The 24,643-nt window shown below is 33.8% G+C and overlaps 1 protein-coding gene and 1 pseudogene across 17 annotated transcripts in view; one reads left to right on the top strand and one right to left on the bottom strand.

The window, feature by feature from the left end:
• Positions 1-24,643, top strand: part of ANKS1B (ankyrin repeat and sterile alpha motif domain containing 1B) — a 1,072,204-nt gene that overhangs the window by 336,195 nt on the left and 711,366 nt on the right. The gene's annotated exons all lie outside the window — the stretch shown is intronic.
• Positions 6,832-7,570, bottom strand: LOC101094272 (annotated as a pseudogene).

Here is a 24,643-nt window from a genome sequence, read left to right as displayed (position 1 = left end):
AAAGCATCTAGAAGAAGCATGGTTCTGCTGACATCTTGACTTCAGATCTGTGAGAGGATAAATTTCTATTGTGTCAAGCTACCCAATTTGTGGTACTTTGTTACGGCATTGCTAAGAAGCAAATATACATTTATTGAAAATAACAATATACATGTGTATTTATATCAAAGAATCTATTAAATGACTTGCTTTAGCAATCAAGTTTCTGGCTTTGAAATTATTTCATAGCTAGCTTTGGAGCCTAGCAACTCATATTACAGAGATGCTGTACATCTATTTAAATTTATGTCATAAACATTTACCAATGAATGAAGCTGGGTTGATCATTGACACTTACAAAAATTTATGCTGTAATTTAGAAATTGAAGAGAAAGTTTTCTAAGATTAATTTAGTGGTAGAATTGAAGGATTACATGTTTATGACTTTCAACACAGTAGAATATGTATGCCATGTACTATGCACAAAGCATATGTGTTTTATCTTAAAAGTATTAAAAGATGTCATATAGGGATACTTGCCTATCCCAGTAGATTTATTTAAAACATTCCTTTAATATGAGTTAATATATGGGATCATATGGTGTAGGGAAGAAAATCTTTTATTTTACCTTTTTAAAGTTTCTTCTAGCTAGTGTAAGAACTAAATTGACATGACACAGATTAACAAGAGAAAATGAAATTTAATTTAATATGCATGAGAACCCCATATACATGAAGGTTTCACAAACAGAAAGGTAAAATGTGGTATGTATACCATCCTGAGCTAAGGAATGAGATAGGAGCTTGGGGCTTCAAAGGGGAGGATGACAATTCAGAGTACACTAAGAAGAGCAGACGTTTCTGGTAATTAGGTGTTTGGCCTGCCATACAGATGTGTCATTCAGATAAATTATCTCTGATAATAACTCTAATTCTGGGAAAGACCCCCAATTTGGATCCTTCTAAGGCGTTAAGGGAGAGGCAAAAATTTCTCTTGAGTCTGCAGGCTCTCAAATGCATTTAGCTCAAAATAATCCCCCTGTCAAAGTTGTACATTTTGGGGAGACTTGCTTTGAACCCCATCAGTAATTAAAGGAACAGTCTTGGAATGCTTAGCTAGACTATGGCAGTGCTAATTTATTAAATTGAACATAATTAGATTTGTATTTTCTAAAATGACTTGATATGTAATATTGATAGGCTTTCTCATTTTCTGAAAAATACGTATTGCATATTTTAACATTTAAAATGAGATATTTATCTCATTATTTTTTTCTAGGAAAATAATTTTTAAAATACACCAGCAATGATACTGTTCATCACACAATTTTATTTTTTTAATGTTTATTTATTTTTGAGAGAGGGAGAGAGAAAGCGCAAGCCAGGGAGGGCCAGAGAGAGAAGGGGACTGAGGGTAGGAAGCAGACTCTGCTGTCAATGTGGAGCCCGATGTGGAGCTTGAACTCACAAACCATGAGATCAAGACCTGAGCCACAGTCAGATGCTTAACCAACTGATCCACCCAGGTGCCCCTCTCACACAATTTTCTAATAAAACCAGAGTAGATACTCATTAGAGTCCACTCATTAGAGTTTCTCAAAAACAGTTTTATCTATTGCAATAGGTAACAAATCTGTTAAAATCCTTCTAATTATATGTCCTATGTTGTGCTGGCAACTGTAGCATCATAGGTTTTGGGAACTCTTAATTTAAAATATTTACAACAAAGCCAAATATTTCAAAGAATCAATTTTCAGTTTATAATGTCCTTCCATTTTGATTTTAGGAAGTTGTCTCATTTAATCCTCATATGACTATATGAATTAGGTATTAATGTCTCTATTTCACAGATAGGTAAAACCAAGGCTAATTGTTATGTGATGTTGTTATGTGATGTTATTTGAGCCCAAATTTGCGCCAAAATCTGTGCTCTTTCAAGAATAACATAACCTCATTTGGATTGGGTTAAAGCTTGCTTAAAATCAGGACTTTATGTGAAAGATTACAATTTGAATCCTGACTCTTCTGTTCATTTACTGGGTAGGATTAGGCCAGATCTCTTAACCTCAATTTTATCTGTAGTAATCATAGTAACTTCATTACTTACCACTTATTGTTCTAAGCATTTCACAGTTATTGACTCATTTAATCTTTATAACAACCCTATCAGGCAGATAAAACCCCGTTTTACACATGAGGAAAATGAGATTAAGAGAGTTTAAATAACTTGCTCAGTCACAAACTACTCAGTGACAGAGCATCAAAGCCTGTGTTCTGTGCTGCCTCCCTGTGAAGATAGAGATAAATAATACCCATCATGCAGCCGGTGGTTAGCATAAATGATATGTATATAGGCATTTTGTAAATGGGAAAGGAGTAAAAAAAAATTAGATATTATGTATAAGAATGCTTTTTATTTTTTTTAACTGGGGAAATGTCAGGGTAGACAGTTTCCTCATAATAAGTTTTATGGAATTTAAATGCTATCATCACATCCTAATTCTAGTGATATATTTCTTGAAATATTCTTTGAAGCAAGTTATGCATTTTGCTTCATTTAACAAATAAAAGTAAATGTAAAAGTTGTCTGCTACTAGGTTAGCAATTCATGTTTTATAATTCTTGATTATTCTACTTGCTTTAACTAAGGATCATTTGCTGAAGTCAATTAGGGTTTTTTTTCATTAGTATGCTACTAGTATTTGCATAAGAAGAATTCTTAAATACTTTAAGAGTAAATTATTGCAGAGAACATCTGTTTCTTTTTGATATATTTAATTAATGAGATGATTTTGGGTATTCTTCATAAAGTATCTTATTGGACTTCTGAATTTCAAACATTTTTCAGTAAGACACTAAAATTCTGAATTGTAAAATTCTCACTGCTGTTATCTATATTCAGTCTCTGAGTTAATAATGTTTTAATTGACTATTATAATGCCACTTTACTTTCTGAGGACTTTCATAGTCTAGTGTCCTTTTTCTTCTTACAATATCATCTTCATCTGTATCTTCTTTTTTCCCTTCTCTTCCTCCAAGCCCCTTCCATGTTTTCTTCTTTGGTTCAAACTTTTGTTAACCTATATTACAAAAGCTCTTTTCTAATTTCTGGCCAAGGATAAAAAAAATATTTTTTTCACTTTTTTTCACTTCTGATCTCTGTTCATACACAAGTCAAATACCCTCTTTGAGGGATAGACAGCAGAATGAAATTCCCTCACCACTTAGTAGTGAGTTAATAGTTTCCCTCCATTTGGCACTTTGTCATGACAGGATCATTCACTTCAAATTGTAATGCTTTTAGAAATCATATTCACCTGTTTCTAGTTGTCATAGTAAAGGACATTTTCTTTGCTTTATATCATTTACTAAGATAGTTCTAATCATAGTTTCACTAAAATGAACAGAGCTAAGATCTCCTAGGTAGGAAAAGTCTTGCTCGTAGTAACAAAGTCACCATTATATTAGTATGAAATGAGGGCAGTCTTAAAGTATAGTAACATGCTCTACTTATCCACAGAGGGGTTTTTTTGGAAATGTGAACCCATTTTCAACCTATTAGAGTATTAGTTTAAATAACTATACACATAATTTGCTCTATTTATGAAAGGTCATCCTAAATATGAGGATTTGTATTCCATTTGTGTGGAGGAGCAAGACTCATTGGCTTTGACTAGGACTGCACTATGCCTCCTCCCTGATAATTCCTGTTAAATTTGTGCTTCCCTTCATAACTGGGTGTGGAATGGTAACGCTGAAAATTATTACTTACCCTTGAGAGTGGAAAGAACAAGGTTAAAAAGGATTTATGATTTTAATATGACTTAATATTGACTTTAAATATTTAGCAATCCTAAGTGTTTTGGAGGCAGGATACTTTTACTCCCTTAAGAGTTCTATACACTATGGAAAAATAATTACTCCTAGAAGGTACTTGTTGGATTGATGAATAATTTTAAGCATTTTGTTGCAGTATAAAAGGAAGATTCACCAAAACATATTTTATTTCTAAGAATAGATTATTATTTTAACCAACATAAAGTATATGAAAGTAACAGTTATGTGTCTTAAAACTGTAGTCATGGTTACTTTCCATCAGAGTATTTTCTTTTCCTCCACTTTATCCTGGAAAGAAATCAAAACATCTATTTCTGACATTTTAGGATAATAAATAACATTAAGTTTTGTTCCAATGCGAGAATAAAGTATTGTTGATATTTAAAAAAAACCCCAAAATCCAGCTATTTTAGCAGCAAAATTAGTTTATTAAAGAATAGCAGAGGAATTATAATTCAGGGCACGCAAACTGTGGCAAACTATAGGCAAGTTCAGAGAACAGAGAGGGGCTTGCTTTTATGGAGGAAAGGAGGAAGTTGGGAGGGACTCTTTAGAAGAGTTCAGGGTGGTGATAGCTTCTCATTGGCTTAAGAGTGTAGTGGTTTCTCATTGGATGGGCTACTCCTGAGCAAGTAGAAATTTTTTCTTTCTCTTACTGGGGTATGTAAAGTAAGCTTCTTCCTGTTGGGGAATGTCAGATATGCTTTTTACAAGGAGTGATAGTGTATGAGAGCCTCTTCAGGGCTTCCTGACTCCATTTTAAATAAGGTTTTCCTTATTTATTTTCACAGTATTGGTATCAAATGAGATTTCCTCAACAAAAATATCTAAAGGGAAATTTCATAATTCTCTTTGATTCCTCTGGGACTAGTTCTGCAAAGTCATTGGAAAAGTAACTAACTAGTCATTAGATAATAAGATCAGAATTATGGGTTTTGTGTGCTCTCTTACTGTTTATATCTGTATATATATGTTTTTTAACCAGCTTTTAAATACATATTGGGTACACAATATGGTACCAGTGCTACAGAAGATATAAAAGAAAAGAAAAATATTATAATTCATCTAAAAGGAGTAGATTCTAGGAGGAAATATAAGATACTCCTAGAAGAGAACATTGAATTTGCAATAATTTGTTCAGTATTGTCTGTTAAGTGCAGAGACTATTGAAAGTAAGAAAATAAATATGTAGAGTCAAGGTGATTTCCAAGAAGTCAGAGATTTTAAATCTCTTTTGTTCAGAATGTTGTTTCTCTGATTACTACAAAAATACATGTGTAGTGAAGAAAATTTGAAAAATAAGTTGATTATAAACATTCACCCAAGATAACTAGTTTGCCTCTATGAATTCAGCTAACACTTTTCCTTTTATCTGTAGCCATTTTCTACCTGGAACAAGTTTCCCAACTCTTTTCACATGACTAATTCTTACTCATCCTTTAGGCTTTAGGCTTTATGTATGTATGTATGTATGTATGTATGTATGTATGTATATATTTCTTTATAGTTTATTTATTTATATATTTATTTGAGAGAGAAAGTGTGAGTGGGAAAGGGGCAGAGAGAGAGAGAGAGAGAGAGGGAAAGAGAGAGAATACCAAACAGGCTTTACACTTAGTGTGGAGTTCAACCCACAAACCTTGAGATCATGACCTTAGTCTAAGCCGAATGCTTAACCGACTGAGCCACCCAGATGTCCCTAGGCTTTATTCTAAATGGCACTTGCCTTTAAAAAAGTTTTCAAACCTCCTAAATTATTTTAGGTTCTCCTACTAATGCTATCTTATTTAGTCTTTGCGCTTCCTCTACCTTCATGAAATATTTATGCTCTTGGATTCTGTGGTAGATGCTGGGAATACAGTGATAAACATGGTAAACAGAATGTCTATTACCATGGAGTTGGCAATTATGATGGAGACAGACAAGAAACAAATAACCAAATAAATCAATCTACATGACATTTTGTTCCAATTACTAGTAAATGTACTTCTCTCACTAGACCATCAACTCCATAGGATAAGTACTATGTTTTTTTAAAGAAGTTATCTAAACTAACTAAACACACTGTGTTTGTTTGAAATGAATGATTACTGAAACAATGGATGAATAAGTTGACACTTTTGTGCATTTTTCTCATAAATCACATACATAAACATACACTTTTCGTATCTGGTCAAAATTGAAATATTGTTATAAATACATACTATACATTTTTGACTTAACATATCTTGAACATATTCCTATGTGAGTAAATGTTTTAATGGTCACATAATATTCCATTATAAGAATGTACCAGGATGATTAGTTAAGTCCCCCCCCCCATTGAGATTCTTATTTTCACTCTTTTCCTGACTCAGAACCATACATGTAGATTTTTTCCAGTAGTTTACTATTACAGATTATGTTCTGATGATAATCTTTATGCATAAATCATTATATTTTTTTGTTGTTGTTTTTTTAAATCATTATATGTTTGATTATATTTACTCAGACATATTTGAATCACTGGACAGAGGTTATTATCTTTTTTAAGGTTTTTGTATGGATTGTCAAGTTGTATTACAGAAAAGTGAGGGACAATTTATATAATTTCCTTAGGTTTTGAAACTAGCAATGGATATGACCTAATCAAAAGGATGCTGGCTGGCAGGAGCAAGGACACAAAGTGAGAAGTAGACAATTAAAAAAGAGAGAAGAATCACATGTGTTATGTTGTGTAGTAAAGAGGGATGGGGTTGGAAATCTTGGGACAGGTGAACACTAAATGAAAACTTTCAACTTTTAAAAACAGATAGTTGGAGCTACTGTAGGATCTTGAAAAGGGGTGGGATAAAACACTCTCTGGAGTCAAACATATCATAAGTCAAATTAATAACTTGGTGACTTTAAGCACTTGATTCATTAACTCTTAAATTTCAGCTGTATTTCATTCACCTTTCAAAGGGCTTTGGGAGTCTGGATACCTTTCTGGTTCTTTAAGCTGTCCCACTACAACTGTGGGAGATTTGTGAGGGGCTATTCTATGTTTTCTCTACTCAGACCCCTCTCTGAACTGTTTTGTATATAGCTTTTCTTTGTTAAATTTATATTTATTAACAGCATGCATGATTCTGTGAAAAACAAGCTTGACCCCTGGTCATTCTGGCTCTCAAGGGCAATGTGTTCTGAGGACAACTGCCTGAAGTTCTGTCTCTTAAACTCCATTTGTGTCTTCACCTGGTTATACCTAGTATCTGACTCAGGGGGTTGGTAGTTGGACACTGGTGGCATGTAATCTGACCCTTCCCTCTCAAAGGGGAACAGACTGGGGTTAACAGAATGAGATTTGGCTTGATGGCCTTCACATGGAGATCCTAGGACATGAGTCACAGCTCTTACAAAGCTTCCTGCTAGGCCTCAAACATGGACCTGATAGCATCCTTCTCTATCTTGTGCTCTTGCTGCTTGTACCAGTACTTCTTTTTCAGAAGCAGAGTTCTCCTCTGGCCCTTCTCAAAAAGGAGCTCTACCTGGAGATACTCTCTTTAGCCAAGAACCTTACAGGGATAATAATATCTTCAGTGGAAATTAGCTCTTAGCCAGCCTTTTCCAGCCAAGACCTACAGATCCTCTTATTCAGATGGCCTTTTGGTGCTTAGTCTTTTTTAGAATTTACCTTCTTCTTTTGTAGAGGTTCTGATCTCATGAGAATGAGATCCCAGAAGGTCAACAATGAAGCTCACTGGTGGGTGTTCCTAATCTGTGCCTGCCAAGTTCCCAGAGCAGCTATGGCCCCTCTGGCAGCCATCTGGTGAAGAATGCCTTATCTAGCATTTTGTTGAGGAGAGTTTGAAATGTTTCTAGTTTGTGCCAGGGAAAATGAGGAATCAACTTCACTGTCCAGAGATTTGTCTAATCTTATCTGATAGACTATGTGATAAAATAGGGAAATTCAAGGCATCATAATTCAGGGGAAATGGAAACATATGTACATTGGTTTAATATTTCCAAAATATTGTCTCTGTTACATTATTATTAGATACAGCATTTAAAAAGTTTATCATTTCTTACAGTTCATGGATTCAAGCCCCATGTTGGGCTTCCCACTGACAGTGCAGAGCCTGCTTAGCATTCTCTTGTTTTCCCTCTCTCTCTGCCCCATCCCTGCTCACTCTTGCTCTCTCTCTCTCAAAATAAATTAATAAAAACTTAAGAAAAAGTTTATCATGGCACTAAACTCAAGGTGAGCAGAAAGTGTAAAAAGGCTGGAAGCAGGTTACCTGTGCTTACCTCCAGGTAAACATTTAATTAGAGTACGAAATGCTTCATGTAGGAAGGTTCTCAAAAATTCAATATAACTTGTAATTTCTCTGGCAAAAAACAACTCAAAATATATTTTTTATTGATAGTTGGCCTGAAGTATCATCTTTATATATAAAAGATTACATTTTTTTCTCTGAACACAAATTTCTAGAGCCCTCTATTATCATCATAAACTTTCTTCTGGAGTTCAAAAACCCTTTTAGAAAGAAGAGAAAAAAATGGCTATCTTCACTCTATAGAATATGGATGAATATTTGGTATAAATTATGTGAACTTATATTAAATAACTAGATAGTTTACTAATTCTAAGTGTGTTTAGCTCAAAGCATTTTTATGTGCGCTATAATTTATCTTGAAGACTTAGTGGTAGTATTCTACTGTTCTTTTTCCATTTCCAGAGCTGAAACCTTCAGATAGTTATTCTTTTGTATGAACTTTGATTGTTTCATTATATTTACCCTTAATATTTCAAGACTTTCTCCACAACAGATAGGCTAGGCAACACACTATAGTATCTGACCCAGTGTACCTTGGACACATAGGCTGAAGATTTAGTTAATTCCAGTCATTCTCTCTCCTCTTTTGGCTCCTTTAATACTTATCTATTTTGGTTTTTTACTTAACTGCTGGACTGCATGCCCACTCTTTATCCTTTTAGTCCCTAAATGTTAATAATTCACTTCAATTCTATCCCGTGTTTTCAACTGTTTTCTACCTAGATCTTTTTCCTGAGCTACAGATACTATTTAAAACTACTTATGCTATCTGCATCTTGGTCTGGATTCTCCAGAAGTACCTCATATTGCAACATATCCAAATGTGAAACTTCTGTTTCCCCCTAAATTGCCCTAAATGCTCATCATCCACCATTACGAAGCTAGCACACAGCATTTTCTGTGATCTGCCATTTTCATTGCTATTGCTACTGCCCTAATTTTAGGATCCATTTTATCTTTACTGAGGTCATAAATAAATTTAGAAGAGACTTTATTTAATATACAAGCTTGATTCACTAAAATATAACAATAACGACTGAACACTATATAAAGGATTAGAGATGACATATTGTACATTTTAATAATCATTAAGGAGCATGGTAAAATCATTCCATTTGTAATCAGTTGATCAATTAGAAACTTCTTCGCCTTTCTGTTTCACTCAGTTTCAGTGCCATGACTGTACATTTATTTTACTTTTTTGTACGTAATATTTATGCTAAGAGGTCTTTTTCTGTATATGACCCTTTGTCAAATTCTGATGCTATGACTAGTGATTATTGACTTCCACTTTTCTACCACGTCGCTGTCACTGTGACCCTTGTAAGATGATCTTTAAATATATTGGAAGCATCCTTCATGTATTAGCTACCTCTCTTCTCATAAAACAAAAGTAGTAACATTCAATGCAAAAACTTCTTTACCTGCGCTGCCATTTGCTTTACCCCCTTTTTGTATTTCTGTTTCTAGCTCTCACTTTTTCTAATTATTCTTAACAGTAACAGCTTAGAGTGCAATTAAAATAATTTTTAGCAAAAAGAAAAATAGTAGTATGTTTTAATTTTAATAACTAGAATTTCAGATAAAAGGAGTTTGAATTTGGAATGCAATACTTTATTTCTCAGGGCTTTGTGTTGTTAACCCAGTTTTCATATGAATATGCCTATGACATAAAATTAAGGTGGTAGTATTCTATTCTAGATAAATTGTTAAATGCCTCATTCACTCCTCTATTCTTTCTGTTTCCTTCCTTCTCTGTCTGCTCTTTTACCTTATTTCTTTGTTAAAGAGCAGAATGATACACTTCATTTTATTTTATTTTTTTTCAGAGAAGGGGGTCTCAAGACGTCAATCCAAACATTGATAGGTAAATTTTAAACAGCCATGTAGATTTAAGGGAGCTAATTTATGTGCCAGTGTTGTCCTCAAAAATGGTGTTAGTAAGATATACCTGACTCTATGTCTGTGCTTTGTTCCCTCAACTAAAGTTAAAGTCCTTGGGATCCCACAATATTTTTGTCTATCCTCCCACATGGAATATAGTGTTATTGAATATAGGTGTTTTATAATCATTTATAATCATGATCTAATTTGTCAGGGAGTTTTAGAAAATGCTGCATTTCCACAAGAAACAATTTGGCATTAATTGGGGAGAAAAAGAACCCTGAATTTATCTGTTGCTTATCTATGATTCACATAGTTTTATAAGTTACTTCACAGTTATTTAATCTAAAAAGTCATTCATTAATGGAGTAATTCTTGTGAGGGAGAAAATTAGAACTGATCATAAAATAGTGTTATTCATTTATTGGAAATCTAAAGAAGCTAGGTGTAATGGGTTTTAAATCAGCCACATTCATATAGCCACTGTATTATTTATTACCTAGCCCACTGAGAATCTTAAATGTTTATAATTAATTATAGTAATTCTCCTTCCCTATTCAAGACCTACTTTGAAGAAAAGAAATGACAGTTTATATATTTCCATTTATATTATGTTTGTTAGATTTTTTTTATTACTTAGCTCATACACCAAGAATATTCAGTTGTATTTTATTTCTTGCATTGAGAAAAAAAAGCCCTCATAGTTTGGTTGCAATGATTAACTTTGGTGATCCCAAAGTAATGTGGTATACATGTAACAAAAAATTAGTGGTATAATTAATGGTTATACCCATATGTGCCTTAAATCTTAGAGCACTTGGTTCCTGACAAAGCACTATTTTTGGTCATGATATAATAAGCATTTCTCATTTGTGAAATTAAATGTGTCCCTGCAGAGGCTACATGTAAATAAAATTGTATTTAAATACACTAAAGGGGGCCAAATATTTCAGGAAAATGTAGGGTGAAATATTTTGTGAAATATAGCCTTGTCACCTTTCTGAAAATAAATACTAAACATTAATTTTGGTGCTTGATGCTTTCTTTCTGGTTTTTGTATTGACATGTAACTTAGTTACAATGAAATTAATATATTGTAATATATAATTTGATGAGTTTTCACAAGTATGTACTATATTACTACCAACACAATCAAGATATAGAATATTCCTATCATTTGAATTAGTTTCCTTATGTATATTTGCAGTCAATCCCCTTTGTGCCAAGACTTTAAACGTTCTTTGAGGTTTGCTTTCATTATAGCTAAACATTTTCTAGATTTTCATATGAATAGAGTCATATAGTGTGCATTTCTTTGGATCTTGGCTTTATTTAGCATATTGTTTTTGAAATTCACCCATTTGATAGTTGTCCATTCTTTTTGTTACTTGGTAGTGTTATTTTTTATGGGTATAGCACATTTTGGTTTTGTGTGGACCATAAGTTTTTAACTCCCTTAGGTAAATACCAAGGAGCACTATTGCTGGATCACATGGTAAGAATACGTTTACTTTTATAAGAAACTGCCAAACTGCCTTCCAAAGTGGCTGTACCATTTTGCATTTCCACCAGCAATTAATGAGTGTTCCTATTTGTTCCACATCCTTCTCAGCATTTGGTGTTGTCAGTCTTTTGGATTTTGGCCATTCTAGTAGGTATGTAGTGGTATCTCATTTTTTTACTTTAATGAAATCAGCTTATTAATTCTTTTTTCATGGATTATGCCTCTGGTGTTTATTTCTTTGTTTTTTTGAAGTCATGACTGAACCCTAAGTCATTTAGATTTTCTCCTATTTTATCTTCTAGGAGGTTTTTAGTTTTCTGTTTTATATTTAGGTTTATGATCCATCTTGATTTAATTTTTGGAAAGGGTACAAAGTTTTGTTAGGATTCATTTTTTTGTATGTTGATGTCCATTTGTTCTGGCACAATCTGTTGAAGGGACTACCTTTGCTCTACTCTGTTGCATTTGCTTCTATGTCAAGGATCAGTTGACTATATTTATATGGTTCTATTTCTGGACTTTCTATTCTACTCCATTCTATTTGTCTTGTTTTCATAGATACCATACTGTCTTCTTCAACTTCTTTATTAACTTTGTAACTTAAAAAAATTTTTTTTAATGTTTTATTTATTTTTGAGAGACAGAGAGACAGGCAGAATCCGAAGCAGGCTCCAGGTTCTGAGCTGTCAGTGCAGAGCCTGATGTGGGGCTCAAACTTATGGACCGCGAGATCATGACCTGAGCCAAAGTCGGACACTTTACCGACTGAGCCATGCAGGTGCCCCCAACTTTACAGTAAAGCTGTATAATATCAGCCCTCCAATTTTGTTCTTCTCTTTCAATATTGGGTTGACTATTCTGGGTCTTTTGCCCCTTCAATTAAACTTTGGAATCAGTTTATTGATACTCACAAGATAGTTTGATGAAATTTTGATTTGGATTATGTTAAATCTATGGATCAAGCTAGGAAGAACTGATACCTTGTTAATGTTGAGTCTTCCTATCCATGAACATAGAATATTTCTCCATTTCTTTAGTTTTTCTTTGATTTTTTCATCAGAGTTTTGTATTTTTTTCTCATACAGATCTTATACGTATTAGGTTTATACCTCAGTATTTCATTTTGGAGAATGCTAATGTAAATGGTTTTGTATATTTACTTTCAAATTCCACTGTTTATTGCTGCTATATAGGAAAGCAGTTAACTTTTATATATTAACCTTGTATCCTGCAACCTTGCTATAATTATTTATTAGTTCCAGGAGTTTTTTGTCAGTTCTTTTGAATTTTCCACATAGATAATCATGTCATTTGCAAACAAAAATAGTTTTTTTTTTTTAACTCAGAACCTGAACTCATGACCTTGAGACCAAGATCTGAGCTGAGATCAAGAGTCGGACACTTAACCAAATGAGCCACCAAGATGCCCACAAAGACAGTTTTAATTCTTCCTTCTAAATCTATATAACTTTATTTTTATTTTCTTGCCTAATTACATTGACAAGGGCTTCTAGTATGATGTTGAAAAACAGTGATGTGAAGGTCTTTCTTGCCTTGTTTGTTACCTTAGTGGGCAAGTTTTGAGTTTTTCATTAAGTGTATTAGCTGTAGGTTTTTTGTAACTATTCATTATAAAGTTGAGGAAGTTTTCTTCCATTTCTACTTTATTGAGAGTTTTTATTAAGAGTGGATGTTGGATTTTATTAAATGCTTTTTCTATATCTATTGATATAATCATCTGATTTTTCTTCCTTAGTCTGTTAATATGATGGATGACATTAATTGCCTTTTGAATGTTGAACTGGCCTTGCCTGGGATAAATCCCACTTGGTTATGGTGTATAATTCTTTTTATACATTTTTGCATTTGATTTACTAATATTTTATTGAGGAATTTTGCAACTGTGTTCATGACATTATTGGTCTTTAGCTTTTGTTGTTGTTCTGTTTCTGCCTATTTTTGGTATTAGAACAATGCTAGTCTCATAGAATGAGTTAGATGTATTATCTCTCCTTATGTCTTCTAAAAGAAATTATAGAGAATTGGTTTGATTTCTTCCTAAATATTTGGGAGAATTCACCAATGAACCCATTCTGGGCCTAGTCCTTTAGTTTTGGGATATTATTAATTAGTAATTCAATTTCTTTAATACATACAAGTCTATTCTGATTGTCTATTTCTTCTTTTGTGAGTTTTGGCCAGTTGTGTCTTTCAAAGAGCTGGTCCATTTTATCTAGGTTATCAAATTTGTGGGCATAGTGTAATTCATAGTATTCCTTGTTTATACTTTTGATGTTCCATCTGTAGTGATGTCATCTCTTTCATATATTATTTTAGTAATTTTTTTCCTTTTTTAAAAAAATTGTTAACCAAGCTACAAGCCATCTATTTTATTGATTTTTTTTAGAGAACCAGCTTTTGATTTTGTTGATTTTCTCTATTGATTTCCTATTTTAATATCCATTGATTTCTGCTCCAGTCTTTATTATATCTTTTCTTTTGCTTACTTTGGCTTTAACTTGCTATTCTTTTTCTAGTTTCCTAGGTGGAATCTTAGATGATTGATTTTATATCTTTCTTTTTTCTAATGTATGCATTCAATAGTATAAATTTCCCTTTACCTATTGCTTTCACTGAATCTTACAAATTTTGATAAGTTGTATTTTCATTTACATATAGTTCAAAGTATTTTGAAATGTCTCAAGATTTTTTCTTTGATCTATATGTTACTTAAAAGTATGTTGTATAATTTCCAAATATTTGGAGGATTTTCCAGCTATTTTTCTTTTATAGATTTCTAGTTTGAGCCATTGTAATCTTAGAGCAGATATTGTGTGATTTTTATTCTTACAAATTTTTTAAAGTATGTTTTATGGCTTAGAATGTAGTCTGTTTTGATGAAAGTCCATGTGAGCTTGAGAAAAATGTGTATTCTATTGTTGCATGAAGTTGTTTATAGATGTCTGGTATATACAGTTGGTTGATAGTACTATTGAGTTCATCTACTCCTTACTGATTTTCTCTTGCTGACTCTGTCCATTTCTGTTAGAGAGTATTGTGAAGTCTCCATATATAATAGTTAGTGCATTTATTTCTCCTTGTATTTCTATCAGTTTTTACCTCATATATTTTGATACTCTATTTTTAAGTGTATACAGAATAAAAAATTGTTAGGCCTTTTTGGAGAATTGACCCCTTTATCATTATGTAATGTTCCTCTGTATCCCTGATAATTTTCCTTGCTCTAAAGAGGTTTTATTTTGATTTTATTTTTTTTCAATGAAATAATAACATGGCCATTTATTGAGACTGATGTGGGAAATGGTTTGCTGGAGGAAAAAGAAGATGGTATGAAAGAGTCACCTTGAGGAGTGGAAAATAATTTTTCTACAAACCATGTTAAGTTGCTCTGTTTTGTTTTAGTCAGAGAGTTAGATTTAGCCAGGATAGGGATTTGCCAGGTAAGTACAATAAAGAAAAAAGAATGATTGTGACAAATGAACATCACTATATTATAACTTCTAAATTATTCCTGGATATAGAAAAATATAGTTTTATTGTATGAAATGAGTGTAATACTGACATCTAAACCCAATTAATATAGTGCCAAAATTTTAAACAATGAACTTTTTCACATATCTACACATGTTTAGGTACAATATTACATAAGAGAGTATAGCAGTTTAATCAAAGGATAATGCCTATGACCTAAGTAGAATTTATTCTAGGAATAGAAGGCTAGTTATACACCAGAAAATCAATCAGTATAATCTACTGCATCAATAAATTAAGGATAAGCAAAGCTATATTAGGTAATGAAAATGTATTTGGGCCTAAATATCATTTCAATATCTATTATGATTTATTGGCTAAGATTTCACTCTTTAAAAAAATTTCTTTTATTTGAGTCTAGTTCATATACAGGTGTTACATGCATTTTGGGTATACAACATACTGATTTAACATCTCTCTATATACATTATGCTAAGTTCACCACAAATGTAGCTATTGTCTGTCATCACACACTGTCACCATACCATTGACTATATTCCCCATGCTGAGGCTTTTATTCCAATGACTTTTATTCCATAACTGGAACCAAAGTCTTCTACTCACCTTCACCCATTTTGCGCATCTACCCACCTCTCTTCCTTCTGGCAACCATCAGTTTGGTCTTGCATTTATAGGTCTGATTCTGCTTTCTGTTTGTTTGTTTGTTTGTTTATTCATTGTTTTGTTTTTTAAATTCCACATATAAGTGAAACCATGTGGTGTTTGTCTTTCTCAGTCTGACTTATTTCACTTAGCATAATACCCTCTAGGTCCCTCCATGTTGTTGCAGGTAGCAAGATCTTATCCTTTTTTATGGCTGAGTAATATTGTGTGTGTGTGTGTGTGTGTGTGTGTGTGTGTACTACACATTACATCTTTATTCATTCATCTATCAATTGACCTTCAAGTTGCTTCCATATCTTGGGTATTGTTAATAATTCTTTAATAAACATAAGGGTGCATATATTTTTTGAATTAGTGTTTTCATTTTCTTTGGGTAAATACTCAGTAGTAGAATTACTAGATCATATGGTATTTCTATTTTTAATTTTTGAGGAACATTCACATTATTTTCCACAGTGGCTGTACCAATTTACATACCCACCAACAGTGCACAAGGATTCCTTTTTCTCCATATCCTCACCAATACTTGTTATTTCTTGTCTTTTTTGTTCTAGCCATTGTAACAGGTGTAAGATATCTCACTGTGGTTTTGATTTGCATTTCCCTGATGATGATTGATGTTGAGCATCTTTTCATGTCTCTGTTTGCCAGCTATATGTCTTTGACATATCTATTCAGGTTCTCTGCCCATTTTTTAAAATTGGATTATTTGGTTTTTGGTGTTGAGTTGTGTAAGTTCTTTATATCTTTTGGTATTAACTCTAATTGATAGATCATTTATAAATAACTTTTCCCCTTCAGTAGGTTATTTTTTCATTTTGCTGATAGTTTCCTTTGCTGTGCAAAGGGTTTTTATTTAGATTTAGTCCCAATAGTTTATTTTTGCTTTTGTTTCCCTTACCTCAGGAGAGATAACTAGAAAATGTTGCTATGGCTGATGTCAAAGAAATCATCTACATTCTCTTCTAGGATTTTTATGGTTTCAGGTTCAACATTTATGTCTTTAATCCATTTTGAGATCATTTTTGTGTATGATGTAAGAAAGTGGCCCAGTTTCATTCTTTTGCATGTAGCTGTCCAGTTTTCCTAGCACCATTTAATGAAGATACTGTCTTTTCCCCATTATATATTCTTGCCTCCCTTTTCATGGATTAACTGACCATATAAGTGTGGGTTTATATCTAACATTTTTATTGTTTCATTTATCTCTGTGTCTGTGCCAGTACCATACTGTTTTGATTACTACAGCTGTGCAGTATATTCTGAAATCTGGAATTGTGATACCTTCAAACTTGTTAAATTTTTTTCAAGATTTCTTTGGCTATTTGGGGTCTTTTGTGGTTCCATACAAATTTTGTTATTTGTTCTAGTTCTTTGAAAAAAACACTGTTGGTATTTTGATAGAGATTGCATTGAATCTGTAGATTGTTTTGGGTAATATGGACATTTTAATAATATTAATTCTTCTAATTCATGAGCATAGACTATCTTTCCATTTATTTGTGTCATCTTCAGTTTCTTTCATCATTGTTTTATAGTTTTCAGAGTATAGATCTTTCACCTCCTTGGTTAAGTTTCTTTCATCAGTGTTTTATAGTTTTCAGAGTATAGATCTTTCACCTCCTTGGTTAAGTTTATTCCTAAGTATTTTATTCTTTTTGGTGTAAGTGTAAATGGAATTGTTTTCTTAATTTCTCTTTCTGTTGTTTTGTTCTTAGTTTATAAAACACTACTGATTTCTGGATGTTAATTTAATATCCTGCAACTTTACTGAGTCCAGTTACTACTATTAATAGTTTTTGGTGGAATCTTTAGGGTTTTCTGTGTATATTGTCATGTCATCTGAAAATAGAAACAGTTTAACTTCTTTACGAGTATGGATGCCTCTTATTTCTTTTTCTGGTCTTATGGCTGTGGCTAGGATTTCCATTACTTTATTGAATAAAAGTGAGAAGAATGGACATACCTGGGGTACCTGGGTGGCTCAGTCAGTTAAGCATCTGACTCTTAGTTTTGGCTCAGCTCGTGATCTCATGATTCTTGGGTTCAAGCCCCGAATTGGGCTCTGCGTTGGCAGTAACAAGACTACTTGGGATTCTCTCTCCCTCTCCCTCTTCTCTCTGCACTCCCCCTACTATCTTGCTCTCTCTGTCTCAAAATAAATAAATAAACCTTTTTTTTTAAAGTCAGGAGAGTGGACATTCTTGTCTTGTTCCTGATTTTAGAGGAAAAGCTCTTCAGTTTTTCACCATTGAATATGATGTTAGCTGTGGGTTTGTCATATATGAACTTTATTATATTGAAGTATGTTCCCTCTAAATCTACTTTGTTGAGAGTTTTTATCATGAATGGTTGTTTAATTTTGTAAGGCTTCTCTCATGGGAATTTTAGTAAGTATGCTTGATTTGCTTAGCACCATGTTCTCTCTGTCTGGTTAAGGCAACCTATTTGCTGTCTTAAAAGTTTTATATGATCAATTTTCTTATCCATAAATGGAGATTATAATAATGGATGGAGGTAACATGCCTAACTTCTGTTGTTATGACTTAAATGATATAGCATGTTCAAAATATGCTGTAAGAATTAGAGCCTGACATATATTATATATTTGATATATTGGAATGCAATTATTTGTATAAGTTAAAGCTTTACATGTCTATAATTCCTATTATCACAGATATAGGGCTTTTTATAATGTATAACAATAATTACATGTATCTACAGTTATCTTGGATAACTTATCACCTGAATTTTACCATTTTAATGTTACCTCAAAATTATATTACAGTGTAAAATTTTATATTTATTTTACTAGCCTGCAGTAGTTTCCTTGTTGAGTAAGTCCACAAGTATCTAGAATGCAACACTTCAAGTTTTGTACACTGTGGTTAAAACTGACATTTCTAAGCATTAGAGACTCTGTTAAATTTGACTAATTATACTTTAGAATTATAAAATTGATTTAAATTATAAACTTATGTGACATATTTGAGTTATCAAGTTTCTTTAGAGTCAGATTTGCAGAGCACCCATTGAATTGCGTGGCATAAGGTCAATATCATGTTCCTTCAGAAAATTTTAGGAAAATGTGGTATGGAAGACAGAACATATATGTTTGGAAACTTAAACTAATATAATGAATAACATTTATTTTCACATTTTGGAACAATTCCATTGACATTTTTATTTAATTTTTATTGAAGATTATTTTAATCCAATTGCTGAGAAAACATTTTTTAATTTTTATTTGAGAGAGAGAGAGAGAGAGAGAGAGAGAGAGATAGAGAGAGTTGGGGGGAAAGGAGCAGAGGGAGAGAGAGAAAGAATCTTAAGGAAGCTCCACGCTCAGCACTGAGCCGACACAGGGCTTGATCCCATCACCCTGGGATCATGAGCTGAGCCAAAATTAAATTGGATGCTCAACCTACTGAGCCACTCAGGTGCCCCCAATTGCTGAAAATTTTTATGACTGCTTATTAACATTGTAAGTATAATACTTGAGGGGCACCTGGGTGGTGCAGTCATTTGGGCATGGGAGTCTTGATCTTGGGTCCAGTCATGATCTCACAGTTACTGAGTTCAAGCCCTGCATCAGGCTATGTGCTGATGGTATGGAGCCTGCTTGGGATTCTGTCTCTATGTTTTCTCTGCCCCTCCTCTGCTTGTGGTCTCTCATTCTGTCCCTCAAAATGAATAAATAAACTTAATTTTTTTTAAAGTATAATACTTGATTCCTAATCTTAGAATATAATAACTATAAGGAGCCTTCAGTTGGAGGCTGTTGGAGAAACAGAGAGGTAAAAGTGCTCAAGTCATAGAGCTAGTTAGTGATAAATCTAGGATTAGAATCTAATTTTCCTAATTGTCATCTTATCTCATTCTATTTTATTTTATACCAGATTCTCCTCAAATTCATCATGTTCCCTAAGGACTGGGCTCCACGTGGATATATTTTATGCATATTTGGGTATTATTTGCTTACTTGTGGGTAGTCCAAAGAGCTAGGTAAAATGCTGTGAAAATTCAGCTTTCACAGGCTATTAGACTAACTTCTAATTCATACTACTTATGTGTTTGTCTGTAGAATGCTCCATTCCCTTCTTTTTGTTTCAGGTCCACCAAATCTTATTATACTTGGATATAATTATAACCTAGCTACAGAAAGCCCTTTGATCAGCTCTATAATTACTGCAATGATCACATCCCTTTGAGAAAAATCATTTTCCGGGTGATGGCATTCCCCTGTGATGGCTCAAATCACCTCAGATAAATGGGACTTCAAAATTCCGAAAGACCGTGAAATGTAAAAGAATACAAAGATTAGAAACATGTTTGTGTAGTATATTTGGGCACTTCTGTGTTTCCTCATCATAGCATACTTAAACATTTGAGACTTAAATAGGAATAATACCACTCCACACAGACTGAATGTGGAGTGATTCAGTCATATAATTATATAATCATATAATAATAATCATATAATCATATAATAACTCACATGCATTGTTTTGAAAAAAGACATTTAGAAAGCTGAGATTTTAGGGGCGCCTCACCGACCTCGGTCGGTTAAGCATCCCACTTCGGCTCAGGTCATGATTTCATGGTTCCTGAGTTCAGGTTCCTGAGTTTGGGCCCCACATCAGGTTCTGCCCTGCTGATTCTAGGGAGCTGGCTTATGATTTTCTCTCTCCCTCTATCTCTGCCCCTCCCCAACTTGCTGTCTCTCTCTCTCTCTCTTTCTCTCTCTCTCTCTGTCTCTATTTCTCAAAATAAGTAACTTAAAAAATGAAAGTTGAGATTTTATAACTGCAATAATTTGCTATTACATAATAAAGTCTTCATAATCTAAAAGTCTGTACAATGCACAGATATATACTGTACTTAAAAATGAAACATAAATTTCTTAAAAATCTCTTAAAATATAAATTTAGTTTGCAATGCCGTATGGGGTTTGCTTTTAAGGAAAGCCTCAGCAATTTTTAAAAATAAATTTGAGAACTACTTGGCAAGATGCCTAACAAGCTCTATTTTATCTACTTTGGAAAATCTAATTTTTTTCATATTTTGATAGATTTATTTGCTTAACATAAGAAGAAGAGACTTTAGATATATTATTAAACTTATCTTAAAAACTTATTATTAAAGTATTATGTATTATATGTACTTCTTTAAGTCATATTACTATTCAGTTTTTGTTATTGAAAATTCAAACACATACAGAAGTAGAGAAAATAGTGTAATAAAGTTTCATGTACCAATCATCTAGCTTCATCAGTGACCAACATTTTGCCAATTGTGTTTGATTTATCCTCTTTTTTTGAAGCAAATCCCAGACAACAATAATTACTAATTAATATCACTCACTCTACAAATCATATTAAAATTTCCTCAATTGTGAGATAAACATTTCCAATGTAATAGGCTGAATCTTTACATGAACTAGTGAGTGAAAGATGTTCAGAAAGAGGAAAATAGATCTATGGCAGAGGGCTCGTACATTTCTGGCTTCTTGGTAAACAACAGCAGAAGTAATGTTCATGGTTTAAGAATCCTTACTTTGCAATCCCTGCAAGAGCAATCTAACAGTGTATGGGTGTGTCATGTGTATTTGTGTCCTTATGGGGAATGGTGATGGCAAGGTCCATAGGAGAGGCTGAGCAACATTGTTGCTGGGTGAGGCTCCCTGGGAAACCAACTCCCAATAATGACTAAGGAATAGGAGACTTACAGAGAGTACTGTTGAGATCAACACATGTGGAAATGAAGTGAAAGAAAGGAGACAGGACTGGATAGAGGGAGAAGTTGAGATGGTAAGCTGTCTTAACAGAGACCACAGCCAACCCTCTGGAAAATTGTAATCAGGGATGATGGACCATCTGATCAGTCAGTCACTGGGAGCTAGTGACCCTGGAATCGGGTGGGCAGGGGGTGAGGAGGCTGTCTTCAGCCAAGGCAGTCCTCAGAGGGGCTGACAACAAATAGCTTTACATCAGTAGCACTGTCAACAGGTTGGAGAATAGATCCTTCCTTCCTGAACTGGAATCTGGGCAGCACATAAGAGTATCCACTCCAAACACTTTTTAGCAGGATAGTCTATTCCTATATTTTAGGTTTTTTCTAAGTAGCAAGTTATCAAATGCTTTTATATACCAGGTATTTTACATAAATTAATCTTTACATCAACTCTCTAAGATAGCTCTTATTTTTAGTGTAAGGAATCTGAGAGGGTGGTTGGCTGCTCCAAGTTACACAGGTGATGGATGTGGAAGAATTGAGATTTCATCCAAATTCTGACTTCCAGCCCTTTCCACAAGGCAGCACAGGTGCTAGCTGCATTGTTCTGATGGAGTGCTTATAATTAAAGCCCTCCGACAGTACATGTATTATTACTCTGCTTTTTGCTTGTATCTACCAGTTAAGTTAGTGATGTATGTTTTTAAATTTTAAAGTCATGTTTATTTAAGACCTTTCAAACCTATTTGAAATTCAACTAAAACAACTCAGGTTTGAGGGGTGCCTGGGTGGCTCAGTTGATTAAATGTCTGACTTTGGCTCAGGTCATGATCTCGCAGTACATGGGGTCGAGCCCTGTGTCAGGCTCTGCGCTAACAGCCTGGCGCCTGCTTTGGATTCTGTGTCTCCCTTTCTCTCTGCCCCTCCACCATTCACTCCCTGTCTCTCGAAAATAAATACGTAAATGGTAAAAAAAAAAATCAACAAATTTTGACAACTCAGGTTTGAGTAGATTTCCTGAACAGGTTGGAACATGTTCTCTGTACTTCTTTAGAGCTTTATTGAAATCATGAGATGAAAAACAAAAAACAACACACACACACACACACACACACACACACACACACACAAAACCCTCCAAGAAAATAGCCAAAGGCATATTAATATCTTTATAATTATTTTTCTTTCTGATTTGCACTGCTTTGGGAAAGAAAACACTAGATAATCACTATGAATCATTCTAACCATTTTTCCTAGCCTTTCAAACTACTGAATGGAAATAGGGAAAGCTGAGTTCTGTTCATGATCCTCCAGTATTCCTCCCTGAGTGATCTGGGGAAAGCTACTTAACTCATTTTATGCTTTAGTTTTCATACTTGAAAACGACTATAATAAAACTACTTTCCCCTTTATTTTTTTATGCTGAAAATATATGCTTATTTAAAATAAATGTAAGTGTGTGTAGTCTTTCACTTTCCCTTCATTCCAGGGTAGTTAAAATACAATGTTTTAATAGTTTCAGGTGTACAAAATGTGATTCAACAATTCTGTATATTACTCAGTACTCATCAAGATAATCTCCTTACCTTAAATGACAAATATATGAATAGATTAGATGCCTTGTGATTGCTTTGAAGCAACTCCTTAAGAACATGATGTTTCTTAACACTTTCTGTTAGCTAATAGAATTTGTTAATTACTATCCCTTTACTAATTTTTTCAGAGAATATAAATATTTGTAGAAATATTTTACAAATGAAACGTTATAAGCAAACTCATTAAGGGGCGCCTGGGTGGCTCAGTCGGTTAAGCGTCCGACTTCGGCTCAGGTCCTGATCTCGTGGTTTGTGAGTTTGAGCCCTGTGTCGGGCTCTTTGCTGACAGCTCAGAGCCTGGAGCCTGCTTCAGATTCTGTGTGTGTCCCTCTCTCTCTGCCCCTCCTTCACACACTCTGTCTCTCTCTCCTTCAAAAATAAATAAACATTATAAGCAAACTCATTAATACGTTACTGAGCATTTTGTCAGCAGCCAAATGAACTGATCAAATTTGATTATTAAGAAGGTATTTGACAGGTATGGTAAATAGAATAATGGCTCTCAAAGATGTCCACATTATTAATTCTCAAAACCTGTGAAATATTACCTTACATGACAAAAGGGGCTTTGTAGATGTGATTAAGCTAAGGATTTTGAGATGAGAATATCATCCTGGGCTATCTAGGTGGGGCCAATGTAATCACAAATGTCCTTATAAAATGGACATAGGAATATCAGAATGAGAGAGAGATTTGAGGATGCTATGCTGATGGCTTTGAAGGTAGAGGAAGGGACCATGAGCTAAGGAGTGCATTCACTTCTAGAAGCTGGAAAAGGCAAGAAAATAAATTCTACTGGAGCCTCCTTAAGGAATACAGCCCTAAGGATACTTTGATTTTAGTCCAGTGAGACTTCTGACAAATAGAACTATAAATAATACATTTGTGTTTTTAAAGCCAATAAGTTATGGTAGGTTGTCCATAGCAACAATAGGAAACTAATGCAATAGGACTGTCATTCCATTTAACCAGTGGATCTTGGTCTGTATGAATAAGTTGTCCTTGTTGTCAAGTCTGAGAACCACACTTGGAAGAAGGTGGGGGCTCAGGTGTGTGTGCCTCAGGTTGCCTTAAAGCCCTCTGTCCATCTCCAGATTAAGCTCGGTCTCAGTTCATAAGCTTTTTCCTGGAAGGTTTGTCTGATTATCATTTCTTGATGAGTTAAAGTGTAGGATATGAACAGTTATGTTCTCTAATAACATCTTAGGAAAGCCTTCCCATTGAAGTTTCTGTTCCATTAAGACTACAGTTTGATTGGCTGCTCTTTATAGTATGTCAGTGTCTTGGTTCTGATGACTCTATCTATCCATGAGTGTCTGATGAAGACCCCTCCTCTTTTCTGAATGTCTCCTACTACTTCACTGAGAATCTTTTAGACACCTCTTTATCCTCTTTCTTTGGAGTTCTACCACCAACATTCACTGCTCCTAAACCAAGGCTGTTTAACATCACTTGGAGAAAGTCAGAAAACCATAAAGATGTATTTAAGGAAAACTTTATGATCTACAACTAGATATGTGTTTGTGTATATATGTGTATGAGTGACATGATGGGGGAGTGGGGAGTGACATCATAATTTTCTTCCCAACTCAAAGGTGTATATACATATAAAGGGATTTTCAGATGTAACTAAGGCT

This window comes from Felis catus, chromosome B4, assembly GCF_018350175.1.
Source record: "Felis catus isolate Fca126 chromosome B4, F.catus_Fca126_mat1.0, whole genome shotgun sequence".
Lineage (NCBI taxonomy): Eukaryota > Metazoa > Chordata > Mammalia > Carnivora > Felidae > Felis > Felis catus.
The sequence above is the reverse complement of the archived record's forward strand: the minus strand, read 5'-3'. Positions and strand labels throughout refer to the sequence as shown.